Raw genomic sequence first — 15,165 nt, forward strand, 5'->3', positions numbered from 1 at the left:
ACACTTAAATATTTGTTATGCTCGCCATAATGTGCGCTGTATCACATGATGTATATATAAGTAAAGCGCCCCCAAATTCTCAAAAATGGTGTACACATTTTTTGTTGTTGCGAATCTGGTGTACACGAAACTAAACATGGAAGTATATCCTGTTGGAGATATGCCCAAGAGGCAATAATAAATTAGTTATTGTTATATCTTAGTGTTCATGATAAATGTTTACATCCCATGCTATAATTGTATTAACCGAAACATTGATACATGTGTGTTATGTAAACAACAAGGAGTCCCTAGTAAGCCTCTTGTATAACTAGCTTGTTGATTAATGGATGATCATGGTTTCGTGATCATGAATATTGGATGTTATTAATAACAAGGTTATTTCATTAGGTGAATGATATAATGGACACACACCCAAATGAGCGTAGTATAAGATCAAGTCATTAAGTTCAATTTGCTATAAGCTTTTGATACATAGTTGCCTAAGTCTTTCGACCATGAGATCATGTAAATCACTTACACCGGAAGGGTACTTTGATTATATCAAACGTTATTGCGTAAATGGGTGGTTATAAAGATGGTATTAAGTATTCGGAAAGTGTGAGTTGAGGCATATGGATCAATAGTGGGATTTGTCCATCCTGATGACAAATAGATATACTCTGGGCCCTCTCGGTGGAATGTCGTCTGATTAGCTTGCAAGCATATGATTGGATCATAAGAGATGACATACCACGGTACGAGTAAAGAGTACTTGTCGGTAACGAGGTTGAACAAGGTATGGAGATACCGATGATCGAACCTCGGACAAGTAAAATATCGCGTGACAAAGGGAATCGGCATCGTATGTAAATGGTTCAATCGATCACTAAGTCATCGTTGAATATGTGGGAGCCATTATGGATCTCCAGATCCCGCTATTGGTTATTGCTCGGAGAGGAGTCTCGACCATGTCTGCATAGTTCGCGAACCGTAGGGTGACGCGCTTAAGGTTTGATGTCTCATAAGTAGATTTGAATATGGTATGGAGATGAAGTTTGTTCGGAGTCTCGGATGGGATCCAGGACGTCACGAGGAGGTCCGGAATAGTCCGGAGAATAAGATTCATATAAGGGAAGTTGATTTCTAGGTTTCGGAAAAGTTCGGGATTTTTCCGGTGGATGACCGGGAAGGTTCTAGAAGGTTCCGGGGGTCCCACCAGTGGCCCACGACCCTAGGAGGTATAGCATGGGCCGAGGGGGTGCTCCCTAGCCTAATGGGCCAGGGGCACATGCCCCTCAAGGCCCAGCCGGCCAAACCCCTAGGGTTACCCCAAAACCCTAGGGGGGATCAACTTGGGGGGGAAGAAATCCCTCTTCCCCCACTTGGCCGCCGCCCCCCCCTAACCCTAGATGGGAAAGGGGGCCACCCCAGCCGACCTTCCCCCATATATAAAGAGGGGAGGGGGTGGCCAGCCACCCCATCCCATTGTCTCCTCCTCTGGCCGCCTCTCTCCTCCACCATACGCTGCTACGGCTTAGGCGAAGCCCTGCAGCTTTTCTTCCTCCACCACCACCACCACGCCGTCGTGCTGCTGGAACTTGGAGGAGATCTACCACACCTCCGCTGCCCGCTGGAACGGGGAGAGTGTGACGCCCCGGAACCGGTACCATGAGGATCCCAGCGAACCCGCCGAAATCCGCACGATATCGATTCCGACACGCCCTCCGACATGACGTGCGCGACAAAGCACACGTGATGCCAGAGGAATTACCACGAGCGGTAACATTACAACAGGATTACAATAGAGCCCACAAGAAACATATATTACAACAACGACTCCAACGAGTCAAGATACAAATATACAATACAAAGATCCAAATCATACAGAAGATCGAATACGTCCGAGTACGGACAAGATACAAATTGGACTAAGAGTCCTGAAGATAACCAGTGGCGTCCATAACCCTGCCCAGGCCAAGCCGGAAGGGTAACCTTGCTAGCGTCGTCTTCGTCGAACATATCTTCATACCTGCCCGGTTATATCCCGTAGAAGCAGCAATAAGTACGGGTTCGTACTTAACAAGACTTCAAGACGTATAAGCGTTCGCCAACCAGTCGTCCTTTGTACTTGAGGCACGCAGGGGACTTAGAGGGCGCAAGAGGAACGTCATAGGCAATATGGTGGGGTTAAGCGGCAGCGCGCGAGCACTAAAAACCTATAGAGACACTCTACAACATTCGTATAAACAGAGAAGGTGAGAGAGCGCATGAACTAACAGTTCTATACTCTGCAAACATAACACAGCCGATACTTTCCCCCCTCGCAAGGAAGTACTTACAAAGGCACTCACACGGTTGTCAAGTTTTACCCATTTAGTATTGAAGTTGTGCTAACTTACTACGCAAGTTATTATCAATGAACAACAGGTGTAAGTTGTCTATGATCGAGTCATACAGCTCCAAGTCGTCCATAACCGCGGACACGGCTTATCGATAAGATTTAACCCTGCAGGGGTGCCCAAATGTGCCCACACGCACGATCAACCCACTTGCGACAGGTGGATATAACGACTCGCACTCTCCTTCACGACAACAATGTCCAGGAAGCCACCTAACCAAGTTGAACCCGAATCGAAGTCCGGCCGTATCTCCGAAACGGACCTAGCTATTGCGTGCACGGCTTCCGAGGGTCAAAACACACACAGGGGCGAATGACCCGCTTCAGCATGCGATAAACGCTCAGGCCGCAAACCTATACGTGCATACCAGAAACAAGGGATACAAGGCTCACTGGGCTTCCCAAAATAAATAAGTAACAGGCTGGCATGCACGCAAACAACAAATGGTGAAACATTGCAAACTAGTTGTGGCCACTGGACAAAGCTGTAGATTCCGGCAGTGGTCGAGGGGAGACCCAGAAACATACCCACGTGTGGTTAGAGCGCTCAGTCTCGGAACAGATAACAAGAACTCGGGGTCCTAAGATATTTAGGAAACACAAGTGAGCCGTCATAAAACGAGCAACTGACCCACCGATGCCTCCGCTAACAACTATTAACAAGTAACCATGATACCCTCAACAGATATATCCATAAACCATGTGTCATGATTCCCAACTGATAACCCGATAAGATAGCAATAACGGTAACGAGATAAAACAACACTAGCATGCACTACGACTCGCAAGGCAGACCCGATAACCAAACAATAGCCATAGGTGGTTGGTGGTTGGTGGTGGCAATATGGGCTGCTTGAGGTAACAAGTGGAAGGGACACGTGACAAGAACGCAACTTAAGGATAGCATGAGGGAGAAGGCAAAATAAAATAGGTGAGCGACTTCTGCAGGGGCAGAAGTATAAGGGAAATGCTTGCCTGTTAAAGCTTGCCGAGGAACATCCGGAGGACTTGGCGTATCTCACACACCACTTCGCGATCCTATCCGGGAAGAAGCAAATGCTACAACAAACATCGGATGCAAAGCTTATAACTACAGAAGAAGAACCGGCATGATCAAAATGATATGCATGCATGACATGGAAGATATGATGCGATGCACTTATCCAATTTAAGCGGAGTGGAACCAGGACAATCAATTAGAGTTGGAGTTGCATTGTCTACCGACAAAGTTAAGTGGTTGTTAGCATGGCATAACATGGCAGGGGTTCGCTACTTCAATATTAAATGGAGCGGGGAAAACCAAATCGGTGTTTCAAAATACTCCGCATTTAAATATTAGGTGCGATGCAACTACAACAACATGATATGCTGTGAGATACAACATGCATATGAATGTCATATTATTATTTAAAGCATTTTATTATCAAGGTTCATATATAACACATTTTATTTTAAGTTGTATACAAATATAAACCAAAGTTGAAAATTGGAAGTTTAAATTAAAACAGGGGCAGACACGTATAAGACAGAAAGTGCTAACTGGAATTTAATTGAGTGCCAACCCAAAATAGGGAACAGCTGCGAGCTAGCCAAGCAAGCACGCAAGCTGCTGGATGGATGGATCCAAGATTTGCAAGATGTGCTAGCTGAATAAAAAGGATAAGAGGAGGCGTTGCACTTAATTGGTTTGGCCAGATCGATTGTGTCTCACACTGGGAGAAAGAGGCAGCGCTGGCTGCTGCGAGGTGGCCCTTGCGTGCGCAACCTGGAGGCATACAACGGTAGGAACAGATAACTGAATATGACACTACGAACTGAAGATCACGACAGCGCGTCCCTGTAGATAGCGAATGTGCACAGATATTAAAGCTGTGGCCGAGACGAATTTTGGCAGAGTTTTGAGCGAAACAAACAAGGTTGAGTAAGAAGGTAGTGCCATGATTCAAAAGGAACCAACTTGGTGGTAAACGGCGCACGGTGGCGACGGGAGGCTCGCCGGAAAACTGTAACACGAGACAGCGACAATGAACCGAAAACTGAAAACAGCTTCTGGAGCTAACTTTGGAAAGACGATAACATCGCCGATACTGCACCGTTTTGGGCGATTCAAATACCGGCGGAGATAGGGTGATGTTGTGCATCGAATGGAGCAAACGGTGTGTGCTAAGATGGCCTGTGTCGACAGGGATCTTCGTCGGAAGTCAAGACCGTGAAACAGAATAAAACTGTGTGTTTTCGTGTTCGTCTCCGTTTGATTTCTTCTCAACGTTCGAGGATGCAGGGACCATGCGAAGGGGAGGAGGAGAAGGTGCTGACGCTGCTCACCCTGGGGTGGTCGGAGACGAGGAAGCGGCGGAGAAGGTCGCGGCGACGAGGAAGACGAGGTGGCCGGGACGTAGACGATGCAGACGTGGAAGATCTCGAGCAGTTCTTGGCGCGTTTGGCTCCGGGAAGTAGACGAGGACGTAGAGGAGGAAGGCAGGGTTCCGTTCCACGGCTCATGTAGCGTCGACGCCGGCCATGACGACGGTGGTGTGGAGTAGACGGCGGAGCTGTGCCGGAACGAGGAGGACCTGCGGCAGAGTGTGGCGATCAACGCCGGTAGCACGGCAAGAAAATAAGAAAGGAGAAAGGAATAGCTCAGGAGGACGCGGAGCTCACCAGACAGAGAGGTTTGGGAAGCGTTGGACGTCCGCGACGGAGGCGGCGTGGTCGACTTGGAAACTAGCGGGAGAAAGAAGAAGCTGAAGAGAGTGGCGGCGGCGATGAAAAAGGAAAAGGGACTAGGGTTGAGATGGGACGGCCGTCTGGCTGTTTTATAGAGGAAGAGCTGGATCACTGGCCGTCACATCCATGCACTGTCGACGTGGAGTGCTCGGATGGGCAGCCGTACGAGGAAGAAGGCGACACGAAGGCTTCCGTTGATAGATGGGCTGAGGAGTAGACGTTTTGCGGTGCTCTTGAGTTAGAAGGAAAGGACCAAGCCAAGCTAGGAAGAAGAAGAAAAAAGGTTGAGCTGCCACGATCGGTTATTGGGCTCAAGGCAAGATGCCCAGGAAGCTTGTCACGTATTCATAGCAGAAAAAACAAGAGAGAAGGGTAGAATGGATGGAGCATGCAAAAGAAGGAAGAGGAGGATGAAGAAAAACGGGGAAGCATGATCACATTTTTGAAACCATATTTTATTAAAACAAGTTCATCCAAAATATTGCAAATTTCTTTATTTCGGGGTTTGTTAAAATAAGAAAAGAGCGAGGGAGGATTTTTATATAGAAACCATATGAGGGGGAAAAGAAAATAGTTTTTATTTAGAAATAATTTTTATTTGACAAAATCTTGTGAATGATATGATGCATATGCCATGATGATGCACAAAAGAAAAAGAACAACCAAAATCTAATAGGGGTATTTTCCTGGGCCGCTACAATCGACACCACTAACAAGGGATCGCGCCCCGAGATCCCACGTCAACCTAAGGGGGAGAGAGGCGAACTACCGGATCTTCTGGCGCATCGTTGATCTTCACCCGACCTTGGCGTGGGACCTTCTTATGGCGAAGTGTTGATCTTCTCCACACCACTAACAAGAATTCTTGATCCGCATAGATCGGCGACACCACTAACAAGAAGTCGTTGTTCCGCTGTTGATGATGCGCTCCTGTCGGATCCTCCGAAGATCGAACCTATTAGGTGAGGGCAAAGATCGTCCAACCCACGTCGGAACCTAGGACTCAGAGAAGCAGATAAGAGAGGATGCAAAACTCGCAAAGGTAAGAGGAGAAAGAATTTAGATAAGGAGAAAAATCAGAGCTAATCAGAACTATCCAGCGAATTTTAGAAAATAGTTTTGACGCTCTAAACGCAACGACCGTTGGCAAGGTTATCCTAAAGGCTGGACTAGTGGGGTACCGTCAACCTGATGCTCTGATACCAACTTGTGACGCCCCGGAACCGGTACCATGAGGATCCCAGCGAACCCGCCGAAATCCGCACGATATCGATTCCGACACGCCCTCCGACATGACGTGCGCGACAAAGCACACGTGATGCCAGAGGAATTACCACGAGCGGTAACATTACAACAGGATTACAATAGAGCCCACAAGAAACATATATTACAACAACGACTCCAACGAGTCAAGATACAAATATACAATACAAAGATCCAAATCATACAGAAGATCGAATACGTCCGAGTACGGACAAGATACAAATTGGACTAAGAGTCCTGAAGATAACCAGTGGCGTCCATAACCCTGCCCAGGCCAAGCCGGAAGGGTAACCTTGCTAGCGTCGTCTTCGTCGAACATATCTTCATACCTGCCCGGTTATATCCCGTAGAAGCAGCAATAAGTACGGGTTCGTACTTAACAAGACTTCAAGACGTATAAGCGTTCGCCAACCAGTCGTCCTTTGTACTTGAGGCACGCAGGGGACTTAGAGGGCGCAAGAGGAACGTCATAGGCAATATGGTGGGGTTAAGCGGCAGCGCGCGAGCACTAAAAACCTATAGAGACACTCTACAACATTCGTATAAACAGAGAAGGTGAGAGAGCGCATGAACTAACAGTTCTATACTCTGCAAACATAACACAGCCGATACTTTCCCCCCTCGCAAGGAAGTACTTACAAAGGCACTCACACGGTTGTCAAGTTTTACCCATTTAGTATTGAAGTTGTGCTAACTTACTACGCAAGTTATTATCAATGAACAACAGGTGTAAGTTGTCTATGATCGAGTCATACAGCTCCAAGTCGTCCATAACCGCGGACACGGCTTATCGATAAGATTTAACCTGCAGGTGCCCAAATGTGCCCACACGCACGATCAACCCACTTGCGATAGGTGGATATAACGACTCGCACTCTCCTTCACGACAACAATGTCCAGGAAGCCACCTAACCAAGTTGAACCCGAATCGAAGTCCGGCCGTATCTCCGAAACGGACCTAGCTATTGCGTGCACGGCTTCCGAGGGTCAAAACACACACAGGGGCGAATGACCCGCTTCAGCATGCGATAAACGCTCAGGCCGCAAACCTATACGTGCATACCAGAAACAAGGGATACAAGGCTCACTGGGCTTCCCAAAATAAATAAGTAACAGGCTGGCATGCACGCAAACAACAAATGGTGAAACATTGCAAACTAGTTGTGGCCACTGGACAAAGCTGTAGATTCCGGCAGTGGTCGAGGGGAGACCCAGAAACATACCCACGTGTGGTTAGAGCGCTCAGTCTCGGAACAGATAACAAGAACTCGGGGTCCTAAGATATTTAGGAAACACAAGTGAGCCGTCATAAAACGAGCAACTGACCCACCGATGCCTCCGCTAACAACTATTAACAAGTAACCATGATACCCTCAACAGATATATCCATAAACCATGTGTCATGATTCCCAACTGATAACCCGATAAGATAGCAATAACGGTAACGAGATAAAACAACACTAGCATGCACTACGACTCGCAAGGCAGACCCGATAACCAAACAATAGCCATAGGTGGTTGGTGGTTGGTGGTGGCAATATGGGCTGCTTGAGGTAACAAGTGGAAGGGACACGTGACAAGAACGCAACTTAAGGATAGCATGAGGGAGAAGGCAAAATAAAATAGGTGAGCGACTTCTGCAGGGGCAGAAGTATAAGGGAAATGCTTGCCTGTTAAAGCTTGCCGAGGAACATCCGGAGGACTTGGCGTATCTCACACACCACTTCGCGATCCTATCCGGGAAGAAGCAAATGCTACAACAAACATCGGATGCAAAGCTTATAACTACAGAAGAAGAACCGGCATGATCAAAATGATATGCATGCATGACATGGAAGATATGATGCGATGCACTTATCCAATTTAAGCGGAGTCGGAACCCCGGACAATCAATTAGAGTTGGAGTTGCATTGTCTACCGACAAAGTTAAGTGGTTGTTAGCATGGCATAACATGGCAGGGGTTCGCTACTTCAATATTAAATGGAGCGGGGAAAACCAAATCGGTGTTTCAAAATACTCCGCATTTAAATATTAGGTGCGATGCAACTACAACAACATGATATGCTGTGAGATACAACATGCATATGAATGTCATATTATTATTTAAAGCATTTTATTATCAAGGTTCATATATAACACATTTTATTTTAAGTTGTATACAAATATAAACCAAAGTTGAAAATTGGAAGTTTAAATTAAAACAGGGGCAGACACGTATAAGACAGAAAGTGCTAACTGGAATTTAATTGAGTGCCAACCCAAAATAGGGAACAGCTGCGAGCTAGCCAAGCAAGCACGCAAGCTGCTGGATGGATGGATCCAAGATTTGCAAGATGTGCTAGCTGAATAAAAAGGATAAGAGGAGGCGTTGCACTTAATTGGTTTGGCCAGATCGATTGTGTCTCACACTGGGAGAAAGAGGCAGCGCTGGCTGCTGCGAGGTGGCCCTTGCGTGCGCAACCTGGAGGCATACAACGGTAGGAACAGATAACTGAATATGACACTACGAACTGAAGATCACGACAGCGCGTCCCTGTAGATAGCGAATGTGCACAGATATTAAAGCTGTGGCCGAGACGAATTTTGGCAGAGTTTTGAGCGAAACAAACAAGGTTGAGTAAGAAGGTAGTGCCATGATTCAAAAGGAACCAACTTGGTGGTAAACGGCGCACGGTGGCGACGGGGAGGCTCGCCGGAAAACTGTAACACGAGACAGCGACAATGAACCGAAAACTGAAAACAGCTTCTGGAGCTAACTTTGGAAAGACGATAACATCGCCGATACTGCACCGTTTTGGGCGATTCAAATACCGGCGGAGATAGGGTGATGTTGTGCATCGAATGGAGCAAACGGTGTGTGCTAAGATGGCCTGTGTCGACAGGGATCTTCGTCGGAAGTCAAGACCGTGAAACAGAATAAAACTGTGTGTTTTCGTGTTCGTCTCCGTTTGATTTCTTCTCAACGTTCGAGGATGCAGGGACCATGCGAAGGGGAGGAGGAGAAGGTGCTGACGCTGCTCACCCTGGGGTGGTCGGAGACGAGGAAGCGGCGGAGAAGGTCGCCGGCGACGAGGAAGACGAGGTGGCCGGGACGTAGACGATGCAGACGTGGAAGATCTCGAGCAGTTCTTGGCGCGTTTGGCTCCGGGAAGTAGACGAGGACGTAGAGGAGGAAGGCAGGGTTCCGTTCCACGGCTCATGTAGCGTCGACGGCGGCCATGACGACGGTGGTGTGGAGTAGACGGCGGAGCTGTGCCGGAACGAGGAGGACCTGCGGCAGAGTGTGGCGATCAACGCCGTAGCACGGCAAGAAAATAAGAAAGGAGAAAGGAATAGCTCGGGAGGACGCGGAGCTCACCAGACAGAGAGGTTTGGGAAGCGTTGGACGTCCGCGACGGAGGCGGCGTGGTCGACTTGGAAACTAGCGGGAGAAAGAAGAAGCTGAAGAGAGTGGCGGCGGCGATGAAAAAGGAAAAGGGACTAGGGTTGAGATGGGACGGCCGTCTGGCTGTTTTATAGAGGAAGAGCTGGATCACTGGCCGTCACATCCATGCACTGTCGACGTGGAGTGCTCGGATGGGCAGCCGTACGAGGAAGAAGGCGACACGAAGGCTTCCGTTGATAGATGGGCTGAGGAGTAGACGTTTTGCAGTGAAATGGCGAGTTAGAAGGAAAGGACCAAGCCAAGCTAGGAAGAAGAAGAAAAAAGGTTGAGCTGCCACGATCGGTTATTGGGCTCAAGGCAAGATGCCCAGGAAGCTTGTCACGTATTCATAGCAGAAAAAACAAGAGAGAAGGGTAGAATGGATGGAGCATGCAAAAGAAGGAAGAGGAGGATGAAGAAAAACGGGGAAGCATGATCACATTTTTGAAACCATATTTTATTAAAACAAGTTCATCCAAAATATTGCAAATTTCTTTATTTCGGGGTTTGTTAAAATAAGAAAAGAGCGAGGGAGGATTTTTATATAGAAACCATATGAGGGGGAAAAGAAAATAGTTTTTATTTAGAAATAATTTTTATTTGACAAAATCTTGTGAATGATATGATGCATATGCCATGATGATGCACAAAAGAAAAAGAACAACCAAAATCTAATAGGGGTATTTTCCTGGGCCGCTACAGAGAGGAAGGGCTTCATCGACACCGTACGCGCGACCGAGTACGGAAGTGCTGCCGGATTGCAGCACGGGGACGATCGTCTACACCAACAACGAGATCTAATCTCGTAGGCTTTGGAAATCTTCGAGGGTTAGTCTCACATCAATCTCGTTGCTCCGATCTTGTAGATTAGATCTTGGGTGTTCCATATATTAGATCTTGGATTTATTCGTCTTTGCGGTAGGATTTTTTTTTGTTTTCTATGCAACGAACCCCAACAGTGGTATCAGAGCCATGTCTATGCATAGATCTGTTGCACGAGTACAACACAATGGTTTTTTTGGGGTTGATTCTTTTGTTGATTTAGTTTTTGTACTTTGCATCTTGCGGGATGGTGGGATGAAGCGGCCCGGGCTAACTTTACATGACCGCGTCTCATGAGACTTGCTCCACGCTTGACATGTAACTTGTATTGCATAAGTGGCTTTGCGGGTGTCTGTCTCTCCCACCATAGTGAAGATTCCAATTTGCACTTCCTATTGACAACACTAGTATCACCGTTGTGGTTCATGTTCGTAGGTAGATTGGATCTTACTCGAAAACCCTAAACCACGTAAAATATGCAAACCAAATTAGAGGCGTCTAACTTGTTTTTGCAGGGTTTGGTGATGTGATATGGCCATAATATGATGATGATTATATTTGATGTATGAGATGTTCATTGTTGTATTATGGCAACCGGCAGGAGCCTAATGGTTGTCTTTAATTTTTGTTAAAGACATGCGTGTCTATTCATCATGTAATAGCTTTATTTCAAGTAGTTGTCATAGTAGCTATAAGTGATGGACAACCATGAAGCGGCGCCATGGACCTTGGTGCAATGCTGGTGATGATGGAGATCATGATCGTGTGCTTTGGAGATGGAGATCAAAAGCACAAGAAGAAAGGCCATATCATATCACATATTATGAATTGCATGTGATGTTAATCCTTTATGCATCTTATCTTGCTTAGATCGTGACGGTAGCATTATAAGATGATCCCTCACATTAATATCAAGATAATAAAGTGTTCTCCCCTCGTATGCACCGTTGCTACAGTTCGTCGTTTTGAAGCATCTCGTGATGATCGGATGTGATAGATTCTATGTTCACATACAACGGGTGTAAGCCATGTTGCACAGTCAGAAATACTTGGGTTTGCTTGACGAGCCTAGCATGTACATACATGGCCTCGGGACAACAGAAACCGAAAGGTTGAACATGAGTCATATGGATGATATGACCAACATGTTGATGTTCACCATTAAAGCTACACCATCTCATGTGATGATCGGTTTTGGTGTAGTGGATGTGGATCGTGTGCCACTTAACAACTATGAGAGATGTTGTATTAAGTGGGAGTTCATTAGTAATTAGATTAAAATTTGAACTAATTATCATGAACATAGTCTGAATAGTATTTTGAATTAAATTTGTAGAATTGGCATCCGTTTTCTACCATACGCTAGTCTTGTAATTGAGATTGAAATATTGTTAAGTCTGACAAGTAACTTTACGGACTGGTACCGTATTGTTAAAAAAAATCAAGAAATGATTAAGTCCTATTGCAAACTTTTAGTAAACTTCACATTGCTGATTCAAAGAACAATGGTTTCAATTAGTACCTAAAATCATCTTGTCTCCGTGAAACTTGAAGTTCAAATCCGTTTGAAAAGTAAGGAGCTGAAAATTTTGTTTTCAGAAATAAGCAAGGTATTGCAAGATGATTGAATATAATCTAGTGAGACTACATAAACTCATAAGTTTTATGGGAATGTACGAAGGTTGAAGACGCCAGGCGTCTCGATCCTCCAACTAGTTGGGCACTAACGATATTCGCATATCCATGAAATGATCGTCCTTAGTATGTATCGTTGCTAAGACTCGTCGCTTCGAAGCATCTCGTGATGATCGGGTGTTATAGATTCTACGTGTGCATACAACGGGTGCAAGCCAAATTTGCACATGCGAATAGTAAGATTAAACTTTACGAGCCTAGCATGTACATACATGGTCTCGGAAAGTCGTCATGATTTGATGGATAAAAATTATGAGTGAAATTGTTCATCATATTAAAAGGTTACTAATAGTGAAATCTGGAACACTTGTCATGCGATGATCAACTTCAAAGTAAGAACCTCAAGGTTATTGGTATTAAACCAATGGACCTAGAAGTTATTGAAGGTAAAGTGTTTTCTGAGAATGAGGAAATCTAAAAGAGAAACTACAAAAGATTTTTGGCAGAAAGAAAGAAAAGACTAGAAAGTCTAGCTCAGGTGTATATAGATGATATACATGTTATGAATGTATTCCTTGTTTTGGTCACACAATGAAATTCTTGGGTATCAGTACCATATTGATTGGTATGAGGTGTCATACAAAACAACGCAATACAAGAATACAATGACCTAAGTGACTGAAAAGGAATGTGATAGGAATGCACGTCTGGAACAAAAATAAAGTGTTATTATGTTCGTCGTTGGCATTTTGTCTAGCCATTCAGATTTATAATAAAGAACTTTATAATTGTTGTTTTGTTCTGGTTAAATGAAAACAATGAGTTGTTCAAATTGTAACAACATTCCATGTACGATGGATAAGTTATTATAAATCTTTATGGTGAAGCACACATACATATCACTGACGCTAAAATGCCATAAGGCAAATGATTTGAATTCCACTCATTAGTGGAACCGCCATTTAGGTCATGTTAGAAAGGAACGCATGAAGGAACTCCATTTGAATGGATTTTTGGAGTCATATGATTTTTGAATCATTTGACGCTTGCAAATCTCTTCTAAAGAGAATGACTTAAATACCGTTCATAGGCCAAGAGTTGAACGGGCAACTAACTTAGTGGAAACATACATGGTGATGTATATGGTTCACTGATCATAGTTGAGTGCAGGAGATTCTTCTACTTCATGAAAACTTCTGACAATGAATTGAGTATATATATGTGGATATATTCGATAAGGAAGAAGTTTGAAACATTTGAATGGATTCAAATAAATTTCAGCATGAAGTGGAAATCATCGTAATAGAAAAGTCAAATATCTATGATTGGATCATGGTGGAAATATTTGAATTACGAGTTTTAGTGAACATCTAAGAGATTTATGAAATTGTTCTACAACTCACGTTTCTTGGAGTATCATAATGATGATGGAGTATCCAAGAGACGTATCCAAACCTTGTTGGATTAATGATGAGATAATATAAAATGACGCCATTATATTTTTGTGGATTATGCTTTAGAGACTGCCGCTTTTACACTGAATAGAGCATCATCATGATCCATTGAAATGACACCATACGAGTTATGGAATGGGTATAAACCCTAAATAGTCCTTTCTTAAATTTTGGTATGCATAGCATAAGTAAATAAGTTTACAACCAAAATCGAATAAATATCTTTGTTGATTATCCCATAAAATTGATTGGGAATTCTTTCCACTATAAAGTCAAAGACAAAAGTGTTTGTCGATGTTTCTTACTTATTTCAAAGAAATTGTTTCTAGCGAACTATTTGAGTGGGAGGACAATGGAACTTGATAAGGTTCATGAACCTGAGCATGATGATCAGAGTAGCAAAGCATCGGAAATGGTTCCGAAGCAGCTACGAAGATCATGGCTCCCATGTCTACAAAGTGTTATAGTCATGGAGATCAAAGTACTTATTGAACCTTGTAGATGTGGTTTATTTTGTGATCAAATAAATGATTTGTGGACAAAAGGATTGTTTTTTAACAATGATAAACCAACTACATACAAAGAAGTTATGATGGGCCCTGACTCCGTTAAAATGGCTATGCGCCATGAAATTCAAGATAGGTGAATACTTTTTGAAAGTAAAATGGATCTATAAAATAGATGGACTTGGATGGAATATCCTTAAAGAAGCTTGACTTATCGAAAAGTTGTTTACGACAAAGTTCAAAGAGTTGACTACGATAAGATTAGATCTTCCGTGGCAATGCTTATAGTCTATGTGGATTATTCTAGTAATCCCTACATATTTCTTTTATGAGATATGATAGTAGGATGGCAGAAATACATTCCTTACCAGAAGTATGTATGAAGGATGTATACCAGATACAACCAAGAGTTTTGCTGGTCCGTGGAATACTAGATAGGTATACAAACTTCAATTGGATGAAGTAAGTATCGAGGAGTTGGAATCTTCACCGGATGAAATAATCAAAGAGTTTTGATTTCATCAAAAATGATGAAGATGCTTGCATTTGCAAGAAATTAAGTGGGAGCGCTGAGACATATTTATAATACTTTATGTAGATGACATATCATTGATTAAAAATAATGTAATCATGTACTTGATGTGATTAAAAGGTTTCATTGAGAATTGATTTCAATGAAAGGATATGGACTGAAACATATTTAGTGTCAAGATCTATGAAGATGGATTGAAACACATCATAAGTTTAAGTCAAAGTACATAGAATGAATATTGAAGTAGTTCAATATAAAAATATTAAGAAGGTGTTCTTTTCCATGTGAAGGTTTAACAAGACTTGAGTATATTTGACACTCGATGAGTACACATGAGTGATTTTAGATCACGAATAATATGTACAAAGTCAGATGTCCTGTGCTCTAAAGTGTTACGAGCATATACCAGAATGATTCATGT

General features: G+C 43.9%; 2 long non-coding RNA genes across 3 annotated transcripts; both read right to left on the reverse strand.

The window, feature by feature from the left end:
* Window positions 1-1,784: 1,784 nt before the first annotated feature.
* LOC127300512 (uncharacterized) lies at window positions 1,785-5,312 on the reverse strand. 2 transcript variants are annotated; one of them, XR_011745224.1, is made up of 4 exons: window positions 5,042-5,312; window positions 4,706-4,953; window positions 3,356-3,439; window positions 1,785-2,011 (listed from the first exon to the last, which is right to left on the reverse strand). It is a non-coding gene; the product is annotated as an uncharacterized lncRNA (long non-coding RNA). The 2 variants fall into 2 exon arrangements; XR_007851350.2 differs by lacking the exon at window positions 1,785-2,011 and having other exon boundaries at window positions 2,997-3,439.
* Window positions 5,313-6,472: 1,160 nt separating this feature from the next.
* Window positions 6,473-9,917, reverse strand: LOC139831054 (uncharacterized). The gene is made up of 4 exons (XR_011745225.1): window positions 9,730-9,917; window positions 9,394-9,642; window positions 8,041-8,124; window positions 6,473-6,699 (listed from the first exon to the last, which is right to left on the reverse strand). It is a non-coding gene; the product is annotated as an uncharacterized lncRNA (long non-coding RNA).
* Between the last annotated feature and the right edge of the window lie 5,248 nt (window positions 9,918-15,165).

This window comes from Lolium perenne, chromosome 5 (assembly GCF_019359855.2).
Source record: "Lolium perenne isolate Kyuss_39 chromosome 5, Kyuss_2.0, whole genome shotgun sequence".
Classification (NCBI taxonomy): domain Eukaryota; kingdom Viridiplantae; phylum Streptophyta; class Magnoliopsida; order Poales; family Poaceae; genus Lolium; species Lolium perenne.